The 26,477-nt window shown below is 38.5% G+C and overlaps 1 protein-coding gene across 6 annotated transcripts in view; it reads left to right on the top strand.

Moving 5' to 3' along the window:
- The window catches only part of TENM3 (teneurin transmembrane protein 3), a 2,406,934-nt gene that overhangs the window by 978,721 nt on the left and 1,401,736 nt on the right, over window positions 1-26,477 (top strand). For all 6 annotated transcript variants that reach the window (XM_076010707.1, XM_076010706.1, XM_076010703.1 and 3 more), the window contains exon 5: window positions 16,769-16,809. The gene's annotated coding sequence lies outside the window, so the exon portion shown is untranslated. The remainder of the gene's footprint in view (window positions 1-16,768; window positions 16,810-26,477) is intronic.

Below are 26,477 nucleotides of genomic sequence, written 5' to 3'. Positions count from 1 at the left end.
ACATAAAATAGCATTTCTTTGCTTTCTACTTTCTTGATTTTCAGTCAAGTCCTTTATTATATGACTGAAACAGTTTAAATTTACCTTAATGTGGGAAAGAAAAAAAAAAAAACTCTACATTTTTTACTACCTACATATTAGATCTTAATCTTTGATTCTCAGTATAATCATAAGAAATGTGTCATGTATCTGTCATTAGAACAGAACAATTTAGGGATATTTTACATTTTGGTGAGTGAGGACTTAAAACTTATCCACTGCCAATGAATTGAAGTACTGGGAACCATATATTTAATTGTGCTTTATGGCAAATAAAAAAAAAAGAAAGAAAAGAAAACCACATGTTATAAAACTCCACCATAAATCAATAATTATGATCAACTAATGATACTTAGTAACAAGATAAATTGTAAATAGTCAAACACAGAGTAATTAGACAATATCAGACAAATATTATTTCGATGTCCTTGAGATTATGGCACTAGAAAATTTGTAATATAGTTTTTATGTCAGTGACTAAAAGAAAAGAGGAAGAAAAAAGACAAAAGTGTGCAAATTATTACAGGAAAGCACCGTGAGGGAAGAGAAGTACAAACTCCCCATACCTGAAACCTGTTTGGGTGAGAAATTGTTATTTGCAGAGTGTTAAGTAGTTTGGATTCTGCTATCCTAAAACCAAGCGTTTTATAGTTAGGATTTATCCACTGGTAAATGAACTATTTCATTGAAAGTTGGTTTGCCCTACTTTATTTAACCAGTATTTTCCACTGATACAAAGTTATTGTCATCATAACCTTTGAGCTCCTCTGTTTTGGCATTTCTAACAGGACTATTTCCTAAGTTGGGGAGCCCCTGGGAGGAAAATTCGACGGGGATGTCCAAGTGCAATTTTGCGTGTGAGGCATAGCTACTGAATTCCTCCTGGATTTGCCTATTGTTGCGGGGAGAGACTTTGTAATTACCAAGGGATTATAGCAGAATATGAAAGGGCCTGAAAGCAGCTTTCTTGCAAATCAAGAATGTATTCAGCACAAACTTAGGAAGAGTCAGCTGGGAAGTGAGGCAGAAGTATCTGAAAATGTTAAGGGTTCAAGTAGAAGGGCCTGCCTGAAACTCCTAATTAAAGAAATAAAAACCACTTTTAAAGAATGTCAAGGACTGTCATTTGTATTCTCCACCAAGAAAAGGGTCTTCTGAGGATTGTAAATGAGACAATGGCACTGCCCAAATATCCTGGGTTTGTCCGTTTTTTATACTCTAAAAGTAATGGAAATGGAGCTTAATGGTACATAAATAAAAATAATTAAATAGAAGATAGTGGTAGTGGTGCATTACCTGAATTAATATACAAGATTAAGAGGCCAATAACCCAGAAACAACTTCGTTATTTTGGTGTTTCATATAAATTAGATGACTCTCTGAGAGTAGGAATAAAACATAGCTTTCACTCTACCATTTTGATCCCAAATTTAAAAACAAAACATTTCTTACGGATTATGTTTCTGGTGTTCTCTTTGACACATGGTTTCAGCACATGTTCTTATTGAAACAAGCCAGATTATCAGCTACAGCTCTTCTGGGTGTATGTCTTTTTTAATTTAAGTTTAAAAATTGACTTACTTTTCTAATTGATTTCATAACGCAAACTAGAATCAGTGGATAATTTACATGTGTTAATTTTTGTGCCCTTAGGTTATCTCTCTACTTGCAGAAATTTGGACAAATGCATAGAGCAATGAGGCCTATAACCCTGAGAACCCATAATGATTTATAAAGCTGTTCCAGATTGGGTGATTTTGTAGAAATATAGGGGTGAATTGAATTCAGAAGAGAGAAACAGGTAGAGAGAACTTCAGTTGTGGTTAACAAACATTATTTCCTTTAAGGAATGAAAAGTATGTGTGGAACAGTTTCCTAAAATTTGCATATTTTACTTGCCAACATTTGATTAACAGATATTTAGAAAGAAAACTAAGGGAAAAAAAACCTTTCATTTCTTATTAGCAATTATTCTTTCTGTCTTCATTGTGCTTCTGCCATTTGCTAATTTTTTCCTTTCCTTAGCTGGGCACTGATATTGGTGCCCTGTCCTTCCTTTCCTGATCCTGTTCAAAGCTCGCTTGCAACCCTGACCATCCGACTTTCCCCACATACTGTAGATCACACTGATGCTCCCCTTCTTTGACTTTATTCAGAGATGCTATTTTCTTTCACCAATCATTTGTCCCTTAAACACATAAATTCTGCCACTGATCACAGACACAAAGCTCATCTAATGTTTTATTGAGGACAAAAACCATGTCTTATTTTACTGATATGTCCAGGTATCATACACAAAATAAAAACATATCTGCTTAAGCCATCTGAATCTTTGTTGTCATTAAAAGTTCACTTACTTTGTATAGAACTATGCTGAGAGTAATCTTATTGCTCATGTTTAAATAAAACATTCATTTCATTAACAGTTTTAGAGATATATACACACATATTTAGAAACTAGTCTTCATGTCTCAGAGTTTTAAAAAAGACTCTTAATGTTATGTAACCTTGGGTGATTTAATTTTCTATGTGTTCTGATGTTGCAATTGGAGGTCATTTCTAAGTGAATTATAAATTCATTTAGAATGTATGTAGACCAAAGCTGTGCTCTACATGAGACAGCACAGTTTTGACACAGATACCTGCACAGACAGGCAGACGTGCTAGGAGAAACAGACACACGGGGAACATTGGTGAGGAGGTGACACAGAGCAGTGAGAAGATTCGTCAGATGATTTGCAACCTAGTTCCATTCCTACTGCTAATTTAACATCTGTGGCCTAAATGCTTAAACTCTCTTAGTCTCCAGCTCCTTCTCTGCTAAGGCTGTTGGGAGGATCAATATGCAGAAGGAACTTAGAAAGCACACGACAAGGGTAAAATAGTATTACTACATTTAGATACTAATATTTCCAAACATGATACACAGATTACTGTGCTCTGGGATGGTGATAGATCCTTCTCTCTTGCCCATTTTTGAAGGGATGTTTTTGAACGTTCCTGAAATTAAAGGGGAAGTGATTCAGTTTCAATGCACTGCTATGTATTAAACTACCACGTCACCAAGTGTATGAATATTCATTAACATATAGAATAGCAAGGATACACAGTACAGGCAAACTATAGAAATTGTGTATTAATCAGCAATTGATGATGCACTTGTGGAACTTTTAAAATAAAACTTCACCTGGGCTCTTAAAACTCTAAAGTTCTTTTGAAAGCTCTGTTCAGACAGAGAGCAACAGCATTTCTGATTTTTCGAAAAACAAACTTGTCAAAATTTATTTGGAAAGTTTACAGCCTTATTAATAACTTCACTGTTTGGCAGGGAGGCATCTTGATTAAAAATGATTTCCAAAAGGTGTAAAACTCCATGATTTCTGTCAAAAGATCCGTCCTGCACTAAGTATGCTTCTAACTTAGAACGCGATGCCAGGCTTTGTACAGCTTCATTCTGTTGTTCGGGTTAAGCAACTTGCTCTGCCTTGGAGTATAGCCAAAAGCTACAGCCAGGGTGGAATGTGGGGTCGTTTGGCTACTGTGTGCATGGAGCTGCAGGGAGCACATCCCATCAGTGCTCTGCAGTCAGTACGCCTGCCTGTTTGCTTCTGAGTGCAATAGTCTATGGTCTATAAAGCACTAAATGGTTGGGCCTTCACCACTTAGAGATCGGCCTTCCTCCCTGGGCAACTTCAGAGCAATTGAGATCGGCTGGAGTACTGCCACTAGCATTTCCCTACTTCCATCCACGGGGACCCAGAGGCAGGGAAACTTCCAAGGCAGGTCCTCACTTAGGGAATGTCTTGCCTTCCATTAGCCGACAAAGAACTAATCTGGTGATCTTTAGGGCATGGCAGGAAGCCCATCTTTTAAGCAGAGTTGAGAAGCAGGGAATTTCTACTCCTTAAAAAGAGCAATGAGTTCAATGAGAACACTCAAATTTATTAAAGCCTCACGCTAAAATAATATAAACAGTACAGTTTCTCCTTTCTTGCCTTCAAGTCTTCAGTGTTTGCTAGGTTATTTCTCTAGTTCCTTAGTGTTTGGCCATTTGCTCACTGTTTTCCTCCCACCCCAAGGATAAAAGATTGAATGAGAAAGAGATTTTAAGGCTCGATATTGTTTTTGAAGCTTTCCACCTGAGATTTGGCCTAATATGTACACCCTTATATGTTCATTATATTCATTTATCTATACTCACCTTGCAAATATGAATAGAGGCTGACTATATGAAAGCATTTATGTAGATGTTTCAGATAGAGTAGAAACAAAACTGGCATAGCCCCCGCCTTCATGGAGGTTGTGGCTTATTTAAAAAGAAAATAAATACATGCCAATAATATAACACCAACATATTTAAGTGCTATGAAGAAAAATAAAGCAGGAGAAGAGGTGAGAGATTTAACTTTTAGATAGAATGATTTGGGGTGGTCTCCCTGAAGAGGTGATCTTTGACCAGAGAACTAAATGAAGTTAAAGGTGTGAGCAATGCAATCGCCAAGTGCTGAAGAACTAAGGCTGACACATGCTTGGTTTGTTCTAGTGAGATTTGTGAGGAACGCAGCCAGGGTCAGGTTAGGTAAGACCTTGACCTTGAAGGCAATAGTAACAACTTTCAATTTACTCTAAATGTGATGGGAGGCCATTATGTGGTTTCCAAAAGAAGTAAGGATCTGGCCTGTGATGAAAATAATCTCCAGAGAATAGTCTACAGTTAAGGCAGAACTCCAGGCTACAGGTGTAGATAAGGTGAGAGGTAATGCTCCCTTGGTCTTAGGGGCTGAGTAGTCAGATTCAGGATGTATTTTAAGGGAATATCTAACTGGATTCACTGACAGATTGAATGTGGAACTTGAGGAAAAGGAAGAGTAAAGGATGACTCCAGATATTTTGTCAGGAAATTAGTTTATATATATTATTTGCAGAGCTTTTTATTAGGTGCTATTATAGAGATGTACTGGAAGCTAAGTAATTTCAACTTATAGCAATGCTTACAAAAGAGAAATTTGGGGTTACCATTATCCAATTTGCAATAAGAATCACCACAGGATTCCTTTCAACAGCAAGGTCCTTTAGTGCAGTTAGAGTGTGATTCAATTATTATAAAATCCATTGAGGAAGAATTATTCAGAAACGTGAGTAAAATCTACTTTCATTAAGCCTTGGGAGAGAATAGCCAAAGGCATGCCCTGCCCTGCCGTCCACGGGCACATCATTAGGTGACCACAGATAACTGTGGCCCCAGGACACGATGCCTATTGCCTTGGCACAACTGACACTCACACTTCTGTGCCTTCTTGGAAGTGTCTCAGTTTAGACAGTAAATTATATGCCCACTCTACGCCATACTCCAAATATGGGAACTGAACACAGTGGCTTAAATTATTTATCATGCAAAAAAAAAAAAAATAGAAAACCTGGAAACATTAATCTAAGAAGGAATTAGAGAAAAAATATCCCTCTCTGCATGGCCTGATTCCACCAACAGAAGATAACAGGACATTAAAGGATGACATCACATGTCTACATGTATTTATTGCAGTGTATAAGATATATACCATTCTAGGTAATGGATATTAGGACTTGAGTCCATAGAACATGGTTTGTATTCTTGATGACTTCAAAACATTCTTCCAGAATTCTCCAGTCACTGTAGGATATGTGACTCTATTTTTCACTGGCTACTACTGGATCTTAAACAAATAAGGTAATTTTATTCAATAACAAGAAATTTAAACCTAGGAATTTTACCTGAAGGGCAGGACCATCAAGATGGGCCTACTGCACCCCAAGTTGTTAGAAATAATAAACACACAAGCAACCAAACAAAATCACTGCTACTAATCTGAGAAGGGCAGTGACTTCTGCCCAAGTCCTTGGTGACTTTTCAAGCCCTTGTCTCACTACTTTTGCTTTTGCTCCTGCTCCAGGAGCAATAATTAAAATTATTGTTGATAATAATACTATTATTATCAACAATAATTTTAATAGCTCTATACAGTGGAAAAAGGAAAAAAAAAAACTGAGCGACTCAGTTTTTGGCCCTAGAAAGCTTATAATGTGCAAATAGTCACTGCTCATTATATTTGATTGATTCACATCCCTTAATGTAAGGGAATTTAAAATTATAATTAAGGCTTACATAAGGTCTCATTTTTAGACAAGTAATATTACATGACATTTTGTCTTTCAGCTTGGGATTTCAGGAAGTTTATAAATATTATGTTGATAAACTTCACAAAACCCTCTCAGGTTGTATGTATAAAACTAATTTATAGATAGTTAATAAAGGGGGAAAAAAAGCATGCATTGAGATGAAGTGATCTGCCCCAAGTCACAAATGACTCTTATACTCTGTCCTTCCATTGGTATCACACCAAAACTCACCGCCACAGATCAAGTTTCTATGCAGTTTTTCTGTTAGCATTATATTATCAGTTTCAACATAAAAGATTAAAGCCAGTACAATAGGTTCTAATAACCCCAGCTTTCAGGTTAAAAGAGTAAGGCTTACAAAATTTTAAGCACTTCCATCTAGTAATACAGCTACTTTATCACCAAACACTGTGTTCTTTCTACTTTTGGAGGAAGAAAAGCCCATACAGCATACAAGAAAGACAACTCAACACAACTATGTTTTAACGTAAAGAAGATTTTCTGTGACTCTTAGACTAACAAGAAACTAATAATATATTGTAAATTATTTTCAATAAGAAAGATTATCTGTAAAGTAATATATACATTTTACTTTCTACCATTGAATTTTATTCTGAATAAGATTTGGGAAGTTTAATATGTAAAAGCACCTTGAAGTTAATCCATTTCTGTGTATCGTGGGATACTTTTAATAAAGCAAACAATGGTTGACAACTTTACCAACTTCAACAGTAGGTTTTATATATTCAATTATCCACAAAACAGGGTACACTTGTGTACCTGTCAATTAATTATTTTGATACTATTTCAACTCATTCAAAATAAATGATTTTTATGGTATGCAGCACAGGTAGCAAAAGCTGAAAGCCCCATGCTGCAACCAAGTAGCGGCTCTCATTTTCCCTTTCAATATGGTCCTTGTCCTCAGCACTTCTCACCCCACCTCCTCTGAGCGGTTTGCTCTGTCTTACTCAGAGCGTCTGCATGCGGCACTCCTCCTGGACCTGGTCAGATGCCAGACCATCTCCCCCCTACCTGCTACCAAACCAAGGCCTTCATCTGTCTTTAGAAGCAATGGAGCAATACATTCTCTCTAACTTGTTGGTATCTTGTGGATGCTCAGAGGGTGACCTCTTCTCAAGATAGTTGTGGTTGCAGGAAGCATTCCTAAAAGCTTTAACTCTCCAATGAACTCCATACCCCATGCCAGCTTCAATATGTATCCAGGTGTCTAAAGCATCTTTGATGCCACGGATAACAGTGAGAGGCACCCCTCAGCAGGGATCAACTTGTGTCTGATACTACTCTGACCATTTTACATAGGTTTACCTCATTTACAGTCACAGCAATCTAGAAATAGTACTATTGCTATGTTATCAATGAGGATTAGATAAGTAACTTGCCCAAAGCCATGCAGATAGTAATTGAAGGAGCTGAGATTTAAACCCTTGTCTATCTGATTCCTTGCTTTTAAACGCTGTCTGGCCTGTAATTTTTATCCATTCTGCTATATTCTACCACATAAAAATAATTTTCTACTTCTAAAAAGTCATTTTAAAAGCAATTATGTTTACAAGAAAAGTTGGACGCCACTAGGCTGCAGCAGGAAAAGTGAGCATTATACTTCTCATTACTGTGCTTTAACAATGATAGCTCTACCAGTTGGAATAGTGCTTTGCAGTACATACCATTCTTCCATGCTTGCTGTCTTGTTCAACTTTCGCAGCCCTGTGAAGGGGGTTGTGTTGACTCCATTTTACAGGTGAGGAGTTGAAGCTAGGAGAGACAGGTTGACTTGAATAAGGAGCACCAACTGGTCTTTTGTAGAATCAGGATTCAAACCCTCATCCTCTAAGATGTAGCTAATATGCTTTCAAATATACTACAATTGTCTTACATTGAGCTATCTAAAATCATAGGAACTACCAAATAGGACATTTTTTACTCTGGAAATCTTCCCAAAATAGACAGATGCCATCTTTTAAAGACTGCTTAATGAACAAGGGAATTTCCAATTTGACACCTGCTAATAAATGACTCTTTTCCATAAATTCTGGCCTCTAATTTGACCCTTACCACTTATTAGCAAATATGCAAGTATTGAACAAACATGGAGCTTTGCTATTTTTTCTCATTTTACATTATAATTCGCATTACAGTATAGTAGGTATAGGCGATGTGAATCATAAAGGCATTCTGGCCAACTTCTTTCCCATGTCACATCCCAAGTATAAGTCCCACACAGCAGCTTTTCCTAGCAATGCTGATTGTGAGAAGAGCTGGCACTGCCCACTACAGTGAAGCAGACCCAGCCTTCAGGAGGCAGGTAACCCTCATGTCTGGAGACCACTTTATCCACCTGCCCAAATCTTCTTGGCCCCACCTGTATGTCCCGCTCCCAAGTCTGGACCACTTGCTCCACTTCCAGGCCAGAACTGCTCCAGAGAAGCCCTCTATCACTCCTGACCATCACTGTTGTTGCATTTCCAAATTCTCAGCCTCCCCGAGAGGCAGGCGCGAGGCTTTGGCACTGCTTCTGTGTGCTCGCGGAGGCAGGAGGCGAGGCGGCTCCTGCTCCCAGGTTCATTCTGTAGCATAACCACAGACCCAGCCTGTCCTCCTGCAGATTGGCATCGTCCTTCTTAGGAGAGAATCTTCCCTCTGGCATGCTTTACACCGAATGTAGAACATAAAATGGGAAAGCACAAAGGTGTTCCAGAAACAATGGAACCCGGGGAGGCAGGCATCCCTCTCCGTGGGAGTTTCACAAATGAAGGGAGTGTGTGGAGAGCAAGGTTAGTTCACATAAAATAACGTGCAGTTCACATCCTGAATGGTGGCATTCTAGTGACTTTAGAGAAATAAGGGAACATAACTGAGTAAACGGCAGAGGTGAGACTTGGTGGGTTGAATGAAGCAAGGAGGAGAGAGGAGATGAATATTTAGTGTATCATGTCATGTTTCCCATGTGTAGGCAGTGTTCTAAGTTTATACATACATATACTGCCATTTAATTGTCATCCCCTGTGAGGGTAGTTACTATTATTACATGTGTTTTGAAGATAAGGAAATGAAAGCAGAGAGAAGTTACATAATGACACCTTTACGAAGAGGCAGAGCCTGGGTCAAACGTGACAGTGTGGCCCCAGGTGTGTCCTTGTGCCCACTCCATGAGGCCACCATGGGAAGAGTGTGAGAAAAGGCTAAGGGCAGGGAGTAATGATGCCATTTGGGAAGCCACAGGGAGATGGAACAGACTGGGACAGATGGTGATGTGAGAGAGGGGGTTTTGAAAGCAAAATAAGACACAGTGAGATCCTGTCTCTACAGAAATATTTTTTAAAATTAGTCCCAGCTACTTGGGAGGCTGGGGCAGGAGGATCGCTTGAGCTCAGGAGTTTGAGGTTCCTGTGAGCCATGTCGCACCGCTGCACTCTAGCCTGGGTGAAAGAGTGAGACCCCATCTTTAAAAGGAAAAAAAAAAGCAAAATAAGGCCACACCGGGAGGTACTTTAAAGCAAAAACATGAGTTGAGACTTGATTTTAAAAGCCACTCAGAACTCATTTTAAGTGCATGGTGTCGGAACCTGACAAAAGGGATCTTTGGACATTAGCTGTTCATAGATTGGGCTAGGAGCTGGAGGAGGGTGGTGCTGACTTTGGATACGGTTTAAGCATGAGGAGACAAATGAGGTTTTGTATTTCCATAGCGCCGAGCAGAGGATCTAAATGCCAGTGATCTTAAGCATGCTGAAGCCTGCCGGAGCTTCACTCCTCCCCTTCTCCCCATACTTTCCTCCCTTCAGAATCCACTGAGAGCCTGAACAGATGATTCTGTGTCTCTTACCGTAACTAATTTCTGAAGTAGTTAAGAATAATTTTCTTGTACCACCAGGCATGTTCGGAACACTGTGGTTCAGGCATCCCCTGTCACCTGCACCGGATTTCAGAGGTGGTCACGTAACCGTCTGGCTACCCCGGCTTTCCCTTCAGAATTCAATCTTCCTGCTCAGTGCCTCTCCTTCCAGTTGCACAGATGCAGAGCTTGAGTCATCCATGATACATCTGATATCCAAACACGAAATCATTTCCATATATCTTCCATGATATATCGCTCCTTTTCCTTCTGGCAGCCACTTCTCTCAGGAGACCCATCTCGGTCTTTGCCTGGATGGCTGTGTTATCTTTCCATCAGATCGCCCTCTCTCCTGCCTGCCTTCTTTTCACTCTATACACTACACCAGGATATTCTTTATTAAACAGTTTTTGTTCGTATTTATCTTATTATATTGAGAATTCCTGTGGCTAAAAGTGAAAGGATGCTAACTCAAATTTGCTTAAGCATCAGAAAGAAAAAAAAAATGAGAAGGCAGTACAGTTTCATTTGGGACTTAAAAAATGAGAATTTTAGGTAGAGATTTGGCTTACAGTACCTCAGAATGCAGGTGTTCAAGGGATGTCATAAAAAAGTCTGACTTCTCTAAAGGTCCTTGGGCTTGATTCTCAGACCAGGTGATAGCAAGATAGTAACAATCGAAATTTCAAATTTTCTACCAGTTCATCAACTGCAATGGAAAGAGAAAGTTTGTTTTCAATAATTTCACCAAAATCCCAGATCGGTCCCTACTTTCCTGGTTTGATTCATGTGCACATTCGTGACACAATTGTACCAAGAGAAATGAACATGCAGAATGATCACTGTGGGTTCCACACATGCTCCCCGTTAGATCCCAGGGGTGCCAGTATTCCCTTCTGAACTGCCTTGACTGGGTAGAGGAGGAGTGTTTCTTCCATGGAGAATGAGGATGCTTCCATCAGAATGAGAGGGAACAGGTGTTATTAGAACTGGTTTTTTTTTTCCAGGCAAAACCCAACAAATATCAACTATCATATGCACCCTCTACTACTGAAAAACCTACAATAATTTCCTGTTGCCACAGAGTAAATTAACTAACACTGTAGAATGGCAAAGCTGAAAATGATGTTGAAGTTCATCATATCCAGCCAACTTCAGAGAACTGAAAACTAGTAACAGAGCCAAGCCTGGGACTCAGATATTTTGATTCCTAAAGCATTCCTTTAATAGTCTCCTCATTGGAAATTCAGGCTGGTCTTCAAGTACTCTTCATAAACAACCTAAACTTTCACCTACCTTCCTTGCCTTTCACTGGTCCCCAACAAGAGTTCCAGACTAGTTGAACTTACCTTCTCAATATGCTCTGCATGTGCTCTGCCTATATTTACCCTCATGCCTTTGCTTCTATTTTCTAGACATAGTAAACTCATTTCTTTTCCATTTATCCCAACCCAAAGCATACCCAAGTTTTATTTCTCCATTAGTCATAATTGAGCTTGTATTCCATTGCAATGAGAAAACTAAAGTAATCAGACAGGAATTTACACGAACTCTCATCACATAACCTGTTCACCTACTTAGGTTTGCTCCCTCGTGTGCTGTCTTCTCCCCTGTTTCTGTGGATCCAAGCTCCCCGTTGAAGCCAAACCCTCCACAACTATGCAAAATTCCACCCTGTCATCTACTCAAGGACATATCTCAGCAATTCTCTTTTATCATCAGTGGATCATCACCATCCATATCAAAAGTATCATTATCTCTTTCATCTTGTAATACCTCTTTTGATCTCATTTTTCTCTTCTCCGTTGCTGTGCACAGAAAAACTCTACCTAGCAGTTGCCCAAACTGGCTGTCTCTAAGTTTTCTTCTCCCATTCTACCTTTAGCCAATCCCAGTAAGCTTTCTGCTTCCACTGCCACTCCCACTGCATTGTCCATGGCATCGGCTCTTGACCCTCCTGCAGTCCCACGGAAGGCTGGGGAATATGGCCTAGCTGTGTGACCACATAGAAGAGAAAGCACACTTTGGTGACCACGTTTGGCCTTGTTAAATAGAAGAGACTATTTTCAGTGCTCATTTTACTTGAGCATTCCACTAAGCCATCACTCTTCAGAGCACTCTTACTTACCTCTTTAAAACTTCTTCTTCGCTTGGCTTCCAGGGCATCACCCCTGCACAGCGTGCCTCCTGCCTCTCCAAGTGGTCTCTCTTAGACGCCTTTAATTATTCCTCCCATCTTTCTCACTTTTAGATGTTGGAATACTCACTGTACTCAATCTTTGTATCTCTGTTCTCTCAGTCTATTTTCCCTCTCTTGTTGCTTTTATCCAGTATAATGGGTTCTACATGCTGGTGACTTCCAATGTTGTATTTCAATGCAGGCTGGTGTGTCCTGTTGGCTACTTGGCATCTCCACTTGAACCACAAGCAAACAAACCTAGCACAGGCACAGCTGGCCTCTGAACACCCTCACCCCTGCTCATCCACCTTGTCCCTCCCCAAGTCTTCCACAAGTCAGTTAAAGATATCTTGACCTTTCAAGCTTTATAATCGCTCAGATCAAAAATTTTGACTTCATCGTGTTGCCTCTTCTGCTCTCATCCTACATGTAATTGGTCAGCAATTAGGTTGCTGACCAATATTTAGGTTCTGCCTTCCAAATATATCCAGTATCAGAAAACTTCTCATCCCTCCATGGCCACTGCCCCATTCTGGGCCTCTGTCATCTCTTCACCTTGGACTGACAGAATAGTCTCTTCATCGGTCTTCCTGGTTCTGTCCTCCTGATCCCAGCGTCATTCTCAAGATACCACTCAGAGTAATCCTGTCCAAGTAGGAGTCAGATCATGTCACTTTTCTGCTTAAATCTCTCCAAAGACATCTGGTTTTAAGTAAAAGCCAACATTTTTACTATAAACTACAAACCTCTCTATGGGAAGCACTAATATTCTCCAACCTTATCTTCAGATAGTCTCCCTTACACGCCATGGCATTCTAATTTGGGAATGTTTTGGTTTGTTTTAATACCCAAGACATGCCCCCATCTCACGGCCTTTGTGTGGTCTTAGCCTCAAATATTCATACGATTCATGCTCTCATTTTGTGTAGGTCTTTAGTCACATATTGCCTTCTCAGTATGGAGAACTTTCCTAGCCATCCCATCTAAAATTGAAACTTCTCCCCAACTATTTTTATTATCCTCACATGCATTATTTTTTTTCTTGGCATGTATTGCTATCTAGCATATTATATATATTTATATCTCTATTTATATATCTCTCCAACTGAAAGCTATATATGGCTTGGTCTTTTTCTTTTTTTAACTTTGGTTTTTTAACTTTGGTAACTTTTTTTAACCCAGTAGTTTGATAAGTGCCAGATAATTTACATTTGTACTAAATGAATGAATTACTGTAGATCACAATAGTTCCCACTTTCTCATAAGTGCTATGGATCTATATCATTCATTTGGAATTTAGTCATAGTCAGGCGTTTTATTTTTTTTTTAATTTTTCATAAGAAAATATCCTGGATATTTGATCACAATTTGATCATAAACTCATTATATAAAGGAAAAGTATGAGTATGTGTTTTTATCAATCCCTTGTGCCTAATTCAGAGGTGCATTCAAAAGTGAATGAATGAATGAATGGCAAGTTCACCAGATGGGGACAATAAGATTAGTGAATGATGCACTGTGAAGGCCAAGGGTGTGAAGGGGTATCTTAGGAAACTGGAATCTAAGAAGGACAAGTTAAAATTGAAGATTAAAGCAACAGTGTTGCAGGCATTTAACAAGGGGAGTCAAGTTGATGAGCGCGTCGTGCCATCTGAATGAAATGCAGTTGGCCCTCGTGCAGTCAGTTCTCTCTCTATCCTCACGCCAGCTTCTTTCAGTCAAGTCTTCCTGTTTGTCAGAGCTATATTTGGCAGATGCCAGACGCCATTCTGTTAATTTTAAAAAAATGGAAACAATCTAAGTGATTGAGACAAATAACAGACCCCAGATAGATTGTGCTGTTTTGTCTATGACACAAGTGTTCCCACTGAATCAATTCCTATATGTCAGAGGATTAGGCAATATGATTCTGAGATAAAATATAAACTTAGATGGGCTAATTTCCAAGGACCCGATTCTAGAAAAATAAAATTGAAACTGCAATTCTGGCGTATTTTAGACTCGAGAAATACATATATATGTGTAACACAACATAAATACATACATATATATATGTATGTATTTATGTTGAGTCCCCCCCCCCCACAAGCTATCTCATCTCTATCCTCCTTTATGGTTTAGCAAACTTCTCAGGGGAGTCAAAGTGTATGCATATATAGGGAAGGGATTGGTTAAAGGGTTGGGTCAGTGAGAAGATGGAAGAATGGACAGAATCACAAAAAAGTAGTACATTTTATGTAGTACATAAAATCATAGACTACACTGAGAAGAGCTGGTTTGTTCTGAGGAGGCTGCTTAGCACACTGGTGTAGACAGGCGGGTAGAAACCACTGTGATGCAGAAGGCATGGAATAGAAGAAGCCAGAAAAGGAAGAGGGCTTAAGAGGCAGTGTGATGAGAAATCATAAATATACTTTGTGAGCACAGGAAACTCAAGGACAAATGACGGGAAGGCCAGTTATGTGTTCTAGCATGTCGAGCTGTGAGTTCTGTGACTGTTCACACCTACCACACCTCCTGCCCCTGGCCAGGACTCTGGTGACCATCCTCAATATGCCCAGCCCTGCGTCAGTCCCCTGCCTCATGCTCTGGCTTGCTATTGAAGATCACTGTTCGGCTTGACTGTGAAAGCAAAGATCTTAATATCAGAAGTGATCCCAGAAGTGAGACTTATTAACTTTCTACTTTACGTGTGTTAAAACATATGCTGTCACTAAATCAGCACCATGTCCTCATTTTTATAATAGTTTCAAATTGTCTACGCTTTCAAGTTCTTTTATGTAACTTCTCCCCTTTCTCAAGGATTTCTTAATGGACATCTCTGCAAAGTATAGAACTACATCAAGCTGCCTTCCACCAAAGATAAGCTATCACTTTGCCATCACGTCCTCACATGGCTAGTGACTCTGCTTCGTGGCATGTTTCCATGGTGGTGGGTGTTCTCCTGAAATCCCATCACTTTTCATGTACCCCTCAGATTTCTCATTTCACCTCTCGCCTTCATTTTAATACTCCGTGCAACTGTGTCATGTAGACTGTTCTCATTAGGGGTGAGGAGTAGCTCTATTTCTGAGGAAATTATGGTGTGCGTCACTCTCGGAGTTATTGGCTCCACCTTCACATGAGCATTTCCAAGAATCAGGCTCATTATTGAATGTGCTATTCAACATCGTGATTATGCCCCTATTCTTTCCAAATCAATTTCTCTTCAGCTTCTGTTCACTGTAGAGGGTTCTTATGTCTCCCTACTAAGATGACTCTCCTCCTCCTCACAGATCTCATCTGAAAACACGAATTTTCTATCTTTTCTTTGCCTCCTAATGCCTCTCCCTTCTGTTATTTAACTTTGCAATTGTATTACTTAACTCTGTCAAGTAGCTTGACATACAGCTTGCACAAAAGCTGCTACCCATTTAAAAACTCATCTTATTGTTGGAAGACTCCTCCTAGATTAAAGTTCTATGGGTATGCTTTTTGTATCAGCAGGTTCACAATAATTTCTATGGATAAAGGAGACAAGGAATTTAACAAAACCCAATGTTAGATCTTTTGGTAATCTATATAGGTCAACCCAAGGATGTTATGGATTATGCATATATAAGCACAGACTCTTTTAAATGCATGACAGATAGCACCCTGATAGAAGATTGTCTGTTATGAAAATGCAGATCCTTCCATAGGATTTATATCTTTTATCATGAAATTTTTGTACGCTGAGTCATTATGATACAGAAAAGATAATGAGAGAGAGAGAAAGAGAAAAAAAAACACCTGAATTCATTTATGTTCCCTTTGGCCCTTAGCCATATGAGTGACCAATCAAGACCACCATGCTGTTTTCACACCATTTCCAGGATTGCAAATCAGTGCAGGTGACACCGGTTCATTGCAACTCCAACCCTGCCTTAACCATAACTCTTTTTACCCATGTTTTGAGGTACTCAGACTCAGCTCTGAGTCACTGAAGCAAAATCGGAGCATCTGGATGGAGTGTCAAAACAGCAGAGCTTACATCAGTGAGACACTGCAGCAGCTTACTGAACTACAAACGCTCCATCAGTGACTGTTGGGAGGCTGTAGATCCTCTTGTATTAGCATCTAGATACAACAACTTGCTAAAACTAATTGGAAATCCACAATGACGTAGCACATCATTTTTCCTGTGATCCTGAGTTTCTAAATATGTGTCGATGCTAGTTAGAAATACAATTCCATTCTTTTAAAAATTCTCCATTATTGTGTTAGTCTTCTGGTTGTTTTCCTCAGCGTGCACGCAATCAAATTGACAGCTTGAACTGCTTATCCTGTGGAAGAATAGTGCTTTAAAAAACAAACAAACAAAAACAGATAGATTTATAGTATGTTCCAGTTTCATCTTTGGAAAGAAGAATTAGTGTTAATATTATTTATCATTCATTAATGCTATACATGTATAGTATTGAATCATAAAGTATGTAATCATGTTGCTTCTGTCTTGTTCAATTAAGTGGCCTGAGTTAAATAATATTGTCTTAGGTTTTGTTGTTGTTAATTTGCAGGCTGCTGATGGAATTTCATTCCTTTGACTTCTAGATTTCTTGTAAGTAAATCTATGCCCTTTTCTTAAAATGGAGAACTGCTGAAATATTTCATTTGTTTATTTTTACTTTTTTACATAAATCATAAAAATAATTCTAAGATCATTATTAATATTTTTCCTTAACAATTCTTTATGTTGGCTGAGACTTTCTTGTTCATTCATTTTACACATTTGGTATATATAGATGCATTCCCTAAACATCAGTGTCAGGAAAGTAAACTTCCAAATGGTTTGTGACAATCAACTCCTAAAAGTCTTTTAATAACTCATATAATTTATTATGAATACTATTATTATAAATTAAATACTAAATGAATTCAGGTTAGAAAACTTCAAATATCTGGGTGACATGGTTTCTTCTTTTACCTGCATGCCAATTCACTTGGTATTCACTGAAGTTATACTGATCATAAAGATTTTTTTTATTATGTTTATGCGGATAATATGTGCCCTTTTAGGAACACATTATAATTTGGTAATAATTAATGCATATACCAGATTATCTAGAACCCAATAAGATCAATATTATTTTAAAGATAAAAATGTTATGTTCAAATGAATCATTGAGGCTGCTGTTTATTCATTGCACTCCCTCCCCAGAATACATGAAATGTTTTACAAACTGCTTTAAGGTTTAATGTTGATGGCAGTGTATTAATGTCATGCGGGTATAATCAGCTGGGTGTTTATGCTGTTCTAACCGCTGGTGTAGCTGCTGCTCAGTGTTCCCTTTTAGCTAGTGACCTCTCCCAGGACAGGGAAGAGAAGCCAGTCACTACAATCTTGATGGCTTTCTCCCCTTTCCTTTGGCTATACTGTGCCTCCCAGTGGTGATCCTGGAAGAAGGTAAAAATGGTATCTTCAATTCTAGAAACATCACAATTATATTAAGAGACAGTTGTTTTGTTCTAAACTTGAGGGTGAATACAAAATGGAATCTACTAACGATGTATATTAGGCTTCCATTATTCTTAGCATTCCGTGTACTCACGCCTGCTCTGCTCTAGATTGGCCTTGTTCGTTATATGTGTACCAGGAGCAACTTGAACCTGTATCTCATGGGCTCTATTTGTTACTACAAATTCAACTGAAAGAGTGCTGGAGCTATCAAGCCCTTCTGAAAGGTGTGGGCGGCTGTGGAGGGAGATCAGAAGGCCTTATAGTAGGGCTGTTCTGTGATAATAGCATTTAATTAATGCACTGGTCATATGCTTTCTAATGTTCCAAAATAAATGTCCATGGGAATACCACAGCTTTATTTAGCATATTAATAATCAAATGTTAATTTTTTTTCCAGCAACTTAGCCCATAGTGAAGCTTAAATGTATAGATTTTCATACACATTATTTTAAAACCATTGAGCTTGGGTAAAGTTAACACATTACATTTGAATTAGACTTTGTATTGGGTTCCTAAAACAGACTAGAGCATCTCCATCGTGTATGAGTCTACAATAACATCCGTAGGTATGTTGGGGGCAATAAAAGAGAAAACAAAATAGGTTGGAAATAAGTCAGTATGCCCTCAAGATGGCACAACTATTGTGAGTGAGGATGGGTGGAAATTTAACACCCATTGAAACAAGTAGGGTTTTTTGTTTGTTTGTTTTTTGTTTTGTAGAAGGGGAGAAAGCAAGTTAACAAACATACAATTTGACATGTTATTACCATGAATTAATTTTCTAGTCATTATAGGTGTACTGTAACAGTTCTGATTGTGATAAATTTGTTTGGAATCTATGTAGTTCAAACATTTATTTTTAGAAGTGTTTGTCACTTTAAACTAATTAAGCAATTTCCTGGTTTTAATGAATTTACTGCTTGGAATCACTGATTGTAAATTTGCGAGGCCAACTGAATGAAGCTGCCCCACAGAGGGTAATGTTAACTATCCCTGTGAGCATTTCATGTTATGAGTTTGTGTTTTTAATGCCTGCCTGCTTTCAGTCAGTGGGATGTTATTTTGAATGCTTTGCTTAAATATCAAGCCTGTTCTATCTTCACCGAAATTGTCTCTTGTCAATCTTGTGCTTTATAAGGAACAACCCAAAAATGTCTCAACTGGTTTTCTGCTGGCCGATCTCCTTTTCTCCACCACATTTGAGGAGTGTTATTACAGATTATGTTCCATGAATTTTCTTCTAATCACCGACAACAGTTGCTCCAAAGTGAATCATACGCAAAGGTAGTCCAGGTGTGATAGCTCGCATTTTTTCACTTGGTCCAGAGTTGAAGTCCCTGATATGCCATATCCCTGTCACTTTGTCCACCCTTGTCTGGGCCTATTCCCAAAAAGCCTGATCTCCCACCTTATCAGACCACTGGTACGATTTGAGCATGATAAACAATGATATGCTAATATAGCTTAGCATGCTGTTTCCCCTTTCTGGAGCACAGCTTCTCTGTCTTCTGCATCTGTTCAAATCATACTCATCTTTCATGCCATCAACAAACATCAGACTTCTCCCTTGAAGCCTGACCGTATGCCCCTCATCAGTATTAATAGAGCCTTTCACTCTCATTCTGAGTATTAGAACACTCTTAAGACATTTACCATGTCACTTAGTTTGCCTTTTCTTAGAATTTGTTTATTCCTTGTTTATTCATCCAGTTGTGTTTTCAGGACTGTGAGGAAAATCGAATATGTTGCCTTTCACACAGTCGGTGCCTCCATAAATGTCTATTCCCGTTAGTATCTCAGCTGTTACTCTAACAATAGTTTTGTAACCTCCCATACTTAGTATAAATTCTGAAAGATTTAGAGAGGGCCTATTTGTTTACATGGGCGTGTGCATTTATCCTAAATGAACATAAGTTAGTCCATTTATCCTAAATGAACATTCTGGCTTGATATTTATCATATTTATTTGTTTAGCTGTATTTTGTTTTTTTGATAATTTTATCAACTACTAATGCTTCAGAAAAATGTAATACTTAATTTGGACCGTGATAAAAGGGCCTACTTCAAAGGCTTCACTCATTCATTTATTCATTCATTCTGGAAATACTGAGATTAATTTGATCTAGAGCTTATGATCTTTTGGAGAAGACCTTTGATGTGGTATATTCTATGATAAAAATGTGAAATCAACCCAGGTGCAGTGGCTCACACCTGTAATCCCAATTACTAGGGAGGCTGAGGTGGGAGGATCTCTTGAACCCAGGAGTTCAAGACCGGCCTGGGAAAAATAGCGAGACCCATTCTCTTAAAAAAAAAAAAAAAAAAAAAAAAAGTGAAATCATGAACTTTAAGACCCAAGATAAGGAAGCAGTTACTCTTTTAGAGGGAATTGCAATATGTTCACACAGATGTTGCACATTTTGTTTTGTATCAAAAGAGATGTAAGTTTTTTAGAAAAAGAATCAAATATATCTTATTGATCACTTACCAAATTCCAGACACTGTTGTATATTTATTACATATATTAACAAATTTAATCTTCATAGCTATTATTAATATTCTACTCTACCAAAGAGGATAAGGCACAGAACAGGTACATTATTTGTCCAAGGTTATACAGCAAGATAGTATTAACATCAGGATTCAAACTTTGCCAATCTGATTTAAAGTCCAAGCTTATGACTACTTTGTTTGGATAATAACTCTAATGACTTTGTGGAAGATGGATTATAGTGGAGAGAAGGGAGTACTAAGAAGAAAAGGAAAATAAAACTTGTACAATTAACTAGGATGACAACGGTTAGGAAATACATTAAGGCCATGGTGGTAGGGATGCAGAAAAGTAGGAAAGTGTGGAAGAGTTTTATGGGATTGGGGAGGGTGCACTGATAAGATTTGATGGTTCATTGGCTGTGTGTGAGGGATAAAAAGAGGTTGACAATGTATATTCCAATCATTTAGTTTAGAAGAATATAGATGCTATATCATTAACTAGAGCAATGAAGATATGCTAACATCATACAAAAGGTTGATGAATTAGAACAGAAAAAAACATCTCCAGGTATTACCAAAGGCTCTATCAAGGTCAGAAACCATATATTGGCAGCAGGATTGCTTTTCCTGGTTGTATGATTTTCTTTGGCAATTGTTAATTAGGAAACAATTAGAGGCATGCTTGGCTTACCTTAAGTAACAGGAGGTTATTGGAAATAAAGGAATGTGGGATTTTAATCTCTATGTATGAGTCTTTATGAAATCCAGAATGTAATTGAAAGTCATTCAGAGTTACTGAGGATAACACAAATCTCTAGTAATATTTCATCAGCACCTAGCACCAAGCACCAATCATTGGTATCCATATCTGTTTTCATTATTCTTTTTTCCTAAGCTACAGATGTGCAGATGAATAGACTCCCCAGTCTAGTTACAACTTGTTATAATAGCTCTGTGTGCCAGGGTCCCCAGGATCACCTCTAGGTTTGATGTTTTACTAGGAGGACTCACAAGACTCAGCCTATAGTCCTACAGCTACAATTTACTACAACAAAAGGTTACAAAGCAAAATGAACAAAAGAAAAGGTGTATGGGGTAAAACCTGGAGGAAGCCAGCCACAAGCTTCCAAAGGTTCTCTCCCAGTGGAGTTGCACAGGATGTACTAAATTTCCCCAGCAATGAGTTGCAACAACACGTGTGAAATGTTGTCTGCCAGGGAAGCTCGTCAGAGACTCAGTGCCCAGGGTATTTGCTTGGGAATGCTCACATAGGCCGCTTCTGCCTGAAACATACCAAGCTTCCAGAGTCCCAGAAGGAAAGCAGATGTTCAGCATAAACAAGATTGTTTGCACAAACAGTTCTGGCACAGTGAGCCACTCTTAGGTATTTGGGTGGTGAGAACCTTCTGAAACTCCAAGTTCCCAGATGTCAGCTAAAGAAAGGCCCAACTTGTATGCAGGACTTTCACAGGATAGCAGTCTGGCCTCCTAGGTTATTTCCTCTCTGCATGCTCTGCTTCTGTCACTTCTCCTAGCTCTTCCCATTCTTTCTCTGTATTTCACGATTTCTGCCCTTCCTAAATTCTGCAGACTCCCTTTTTTCTTTTCTGACTTCTGTGCCCTCTGCTATCCTTTATCTGTAAGTCTCCTGTTGAAACCACTTAGGGAGAGATCCTAATTGGTGCATCCATCCCACTGGACCCTGCGAGGCAGAGCTCCAGCTGCTGGCCACTCAGAGGACAGCCTCTGAATTAGCCATGCGTGGTCCAACCAGCTGTGAGTAGAAAGATAGAGTCAAGTGTTGAATTTTGCTCAAAATGTTTGTTGAGCATGTCAAGCTCTCTGGGAATAATAGACTCCTTTCCAAACAACAGTATTCTTTATTCAGGGACTGGGAACAGAAAGAAATGATAGTTGGATTTACCCAGTATTGGGGAATGATTGGTGTGTGACAAAATGTCACAGAATTATTGAAAGTTAACACTCCCAGAGCATACGCTTGAGAAGAACAGTATATTGTATTCACCATACTTATTCAACTTTCTAAAAATTTTCTTTAAGCACTTGCTTTATTGGCTTTTAGTTATCTCCTAACCCAAATTTGTTATTCTTTCTTTCTCCCTCTCTGCACTGCCATGCACCTAACTTCTGGGCTTCTTCTCTAATACATCCCTATCCAAGAGTCAAATCGAACTAGTCATTATTCCCCAGAGGACATTTTGGCGTTCTTGATTTATACAATTTCATCTGACCAGAATGCCATTTGCTAGAATCACTACTAATCACTCCTCATCGTGTTCAAATGACACTTCCTCCAAGAAGCCTTCTGCAATCCTGCCAAAACTGAAATCATCTTTCCCTCCCGAGTGGACAAATGTGTGGTATGAAACACTGTCAAGCATATGCTCTTCCAGATATTTCTAGCTCCTTCAACTCAACCAAAGGCTCTTTTAGAGTGTATACAAACCTTTATTCCTCACCCTCCCTTTCTTAGGTAAAACACATTTAAAAATATATGTTTTGAACATATTATCTGACATAGAGAGTCAATAAATACATTTGAATGAGTGTATCAATGAATCTGTTAGTATGCCATGAACCAACATTATTATTAGGCCGTTACACCTTTCTTTCCATTGCAGTAACTCCATTGGACTGATTATCCTGTTTTCCAAATCACTCGATATCAGATGTCAAATAATTTTTGCAAGTTAAACACTAATAAGAGGCAAACATTTACAGTGAAAGCATTAGCTCCTACTTCTGTCCCCACAGCACCTATTCCATATTCAAGTTTCATGGCCAGCCTGGGTGTTTTTGACAGCAGCTCCATTACTTGTACAAGTACCATCAAAATGTGTTATTCTTGATCCAATTCTGTCATTTGAAGGTCACATTATCAGAGGGATGAGCAATACCTAGCGCAGAGCTGCTAGGGAGCCTGGCAAACATTCATGCTTCTGCTTGATTTGCAAAATGGGAAAATGTCTTTCTGCCCCGTAGGTTTTGTTTTAGTAGATGATCATATTTCAAAGTTGAAATATATGACTGTAAAAAGCTCAATTTTATTGTGCTTTAGTCTCAAGGAGTGAAACATGCAAATTAAAAAGCCCTACAGAATGAAACGTATTGATCATACTACTAAAATATTTGTATGCCACCATATTTAGAAAACCTTTCAACATTATCCCTGCAGAGGTGGTGTAGTGTTGCCTGACTTAATTATTTTAATGATTTGTGTGTGTGTATACAGGAGGCATGGGAGAGAGGAATTATCTGGATGTCAAAGTAGTGAAAATAATAAAATATGACACGTGCTTTGATAGATCAGAATGCTTTGATCTCCTGTTTCCTCTTCTCTAAATATTGAACTGAATTAGAGTATAATAGTAAAAAACTTAAGTTTTTTTTTTTTTTTTTTTTTTTTTTTTTTTTTTTTTTTGAGACAGAGTCTCGCTTTGTTGCCCAGGCTAGAGTGAGTGCCATGGCGTCAGCCTAGCTCACAGCAACCTCAAACTCCTGGGCTCAAGCGATCCTTCTGTCTCAGCCTCCCGAGTAGCTGGGACTACAGGCATGTGCTACCATGCCCGGCTAATTTTTTCTATATATATTAGTTGGCCAATTAGTTTCTTTCTATTTATAGTAGAGACGGGGTCTCGCTCTTGCTCAGGCTGGTTTTGAACTCCTGACCTTGAGCAATCCGCCCGCCTCGGCCTCCCAGAGAGCTAGGATTACAGGCGTGAGCCACCGCGCCCGGCCAAAAACTTAAGTTTTTAACAAAAATTCAGTTCTTCCTTCTTTAAAGAAAATGAAATCCATTGTTTATGAGTGAAGTCTATGTCTAAAAATTGTCATTAGGACAATAAATACTTTTTCATTTTTTTTAGAGTTCTTATCAGTACCTGCTGTAGTGCATGCTAATGAGAGTTCTTCTGATTATATTCCTATTTTTCAGCTCAGTTAGGTTATAGGCTTGGATAATTACAAGCAGGATTTCTCTGTTGAAAATTTACACTTGAAGATCCTGCATGATGTGAGCCCTCCATCCCTACCATCCTGTGCATTGCCAAACCTTTAGCATCCCTGGCTCTCACCCATTAGATGGTTATAGTGCACCCAAATGGTACACCAAAAATTGCATTTTCACAAAATCTTCAAAAGCCCCCAGGGGGATTACTGCTTCTGTTGAGAACTAATCAGTCTAATTCAACACCTTCATTTTATGGATGAGGAGACTGAAGCCTGAAGAATTTAAGTAACTTCCCACACAACTAATACAGAATACGGCTGCACTAAGTTATAAACTCAGGTTTTGGACTAGACTGAATCTGATCTTTTGCCAGCACAGAACTCTGATATAGGCATCGTCGAGTGGAATAGTGCTCGTGGGAACAACGGCTCTCACCCAGCCAAGGATACCTTGTGCATGTGTTCAAGTAGCCCAGACTGACATCTCAAAGGATCAATTTATTTCTTGAATGTATATAAACCAAACCTACACCCTGTGTTCCCACTAATCCCATCTACTGTCTTGTTGTCTGCTTATTCAATCTTCTTTCTCACTCTTGAAAATAGATGTCTTCCCAGCCTTTCCAGGTATTTGAAATCAATTCCCCCTTCTATCTGACAAATGCATCATTTCTTCTCTGTGTGGATTCTAAGCTGCTTCTCCATTACTTTTTCTATGAATATTTCCATGTCTTATCCTGCTTACAGAATTTCACATTCACCTCCCCAAGATTGCACTTCTCTACAGGTACTAGTTTTGCCCATGTGTCTGTAAGGATTTTATTTTCACTGATTTTATCTATCCTTCTAGTTGATAAATCCTGAAGGAGCACTGCTAATTCCAAGCATCTAGTGCCATATTAAAACACCCTGTGGCCACTCCACAAATAGTTGACTGATTTATATCAAACTAAGGACTGGAATAGCTGTAATTCTAACACCAGCTTAATATTGCTAGAAAGGATGATTAGATCATATAAAATGTAAACATTCCCAGATTCTTCAAACACTAGTGATAAGTAACAAGCTTTCTTTATAATGCATTTCATGACTCTTGATTATTGAAGTTCCTCAATGTGTGGCTATTCTGTCCTGGTTGCTATGGGCCATCTCCAGGGAGAATTCCTGTAGCAGTCTTCACAGTGGAAACTGATAAGTAGTGGGGCCATCCAATTAGTTCCTATGGCTCCAGGCAGAACTATACCTAAACTGTCATCAATTCTTAACAATCTTCAGAGAAAGAGATCCTACAGCACCCAACAGTAACCAGGCAAGTGCCTAGCAGTCCCTGTGTCAAGAATTCATCCTACCGCTATCCTTTTCAAAAATACACTTTTCATTGAAAATTATGTATTTTTCTCTTAATATTATTGGAAAATAGCAACCTTGAATCAAGATTATTAATAGGAATCAACTAAGGAACTTGAAGTTGTTAAGCCACCTCTAGTTGTTCACTTTCATCGTATTCAAGAAAAGAGCAGTAACTTTTCTCTTTCTAATCTCACACTTCTACAAATGAAACCAAATGTGCATTGAATTACTGTGGCTTTTAATCTGTACAACTGCCTTCTGTGCTACCAATTGCCATTTATTCAACAAACATTTAGTGAGCACCTCCTGTGAAATAAACCCAGTGCTAAGCTCTGGGAAGTTAGCGATACTAAAAATACACTCCTACCCTCAAGGGCGAGGTCTAGAGGCGAATGATAAATATGTTTAAGAATTTGTTATCAAATTAATTCAAAAGTACTCAATAGCATTTATCAAAAGTACTCAGTGATTTTTAAAATATACATTAAAGAGCACAGAACTCTATCACATCTAGCAATCAACAACAAGCTACCCCAGTCATTTCATCCCTTCATTCATTTATTCATTCATCCAACAAATATTTATTTCAATGTTTTGTTTCAGGTATAGATACTGGGGTCACAAGAGTGAACAAAATTTACAGTTTTACAGATTTAAATTTTAACGAAATAGAAAAATGTTAATAAATTTTTTCAAATACACATATAACTACATACTGAACAGTGCCATGAAATACCAAGGATGCCTGACCCAATTTGGAAAGCAGGGTAGAAAGCAGTGGTAAGATAAGTTTCGAAGGACAATATTGTACCTAAACTTAATGAAAATTAATTAGCTGAAGTTGGGAGAAGGGAAATAAATAGTGAGTTAAATGTACAAAGTCCAGGAACCAAAAAAGAGAATGAATAGTTGAAGGACTAAAAGGCCAACTTTCTGGTATGTGGAAAGCAAAGAGG

Source organism: Microcebus murinus, chromosome 15 (assembly GCF_040939455.1).
Source record: "Microcebus murinus isolate Inina chromosome 15, M.murinus_Inina_mat1.0, whole genome shotgun sequence".
Taxonomy (NCBI): Eukaryota; Metazoa; Chordata; class Mammalia; order Primates; family Cheirogaleidae; genus Microcebus; species Microcebus murinus.
Note: the sequence above shows the minus strand (reverse complement) of the source record. Positions and strands in the feature narration are given on the sequence as shown.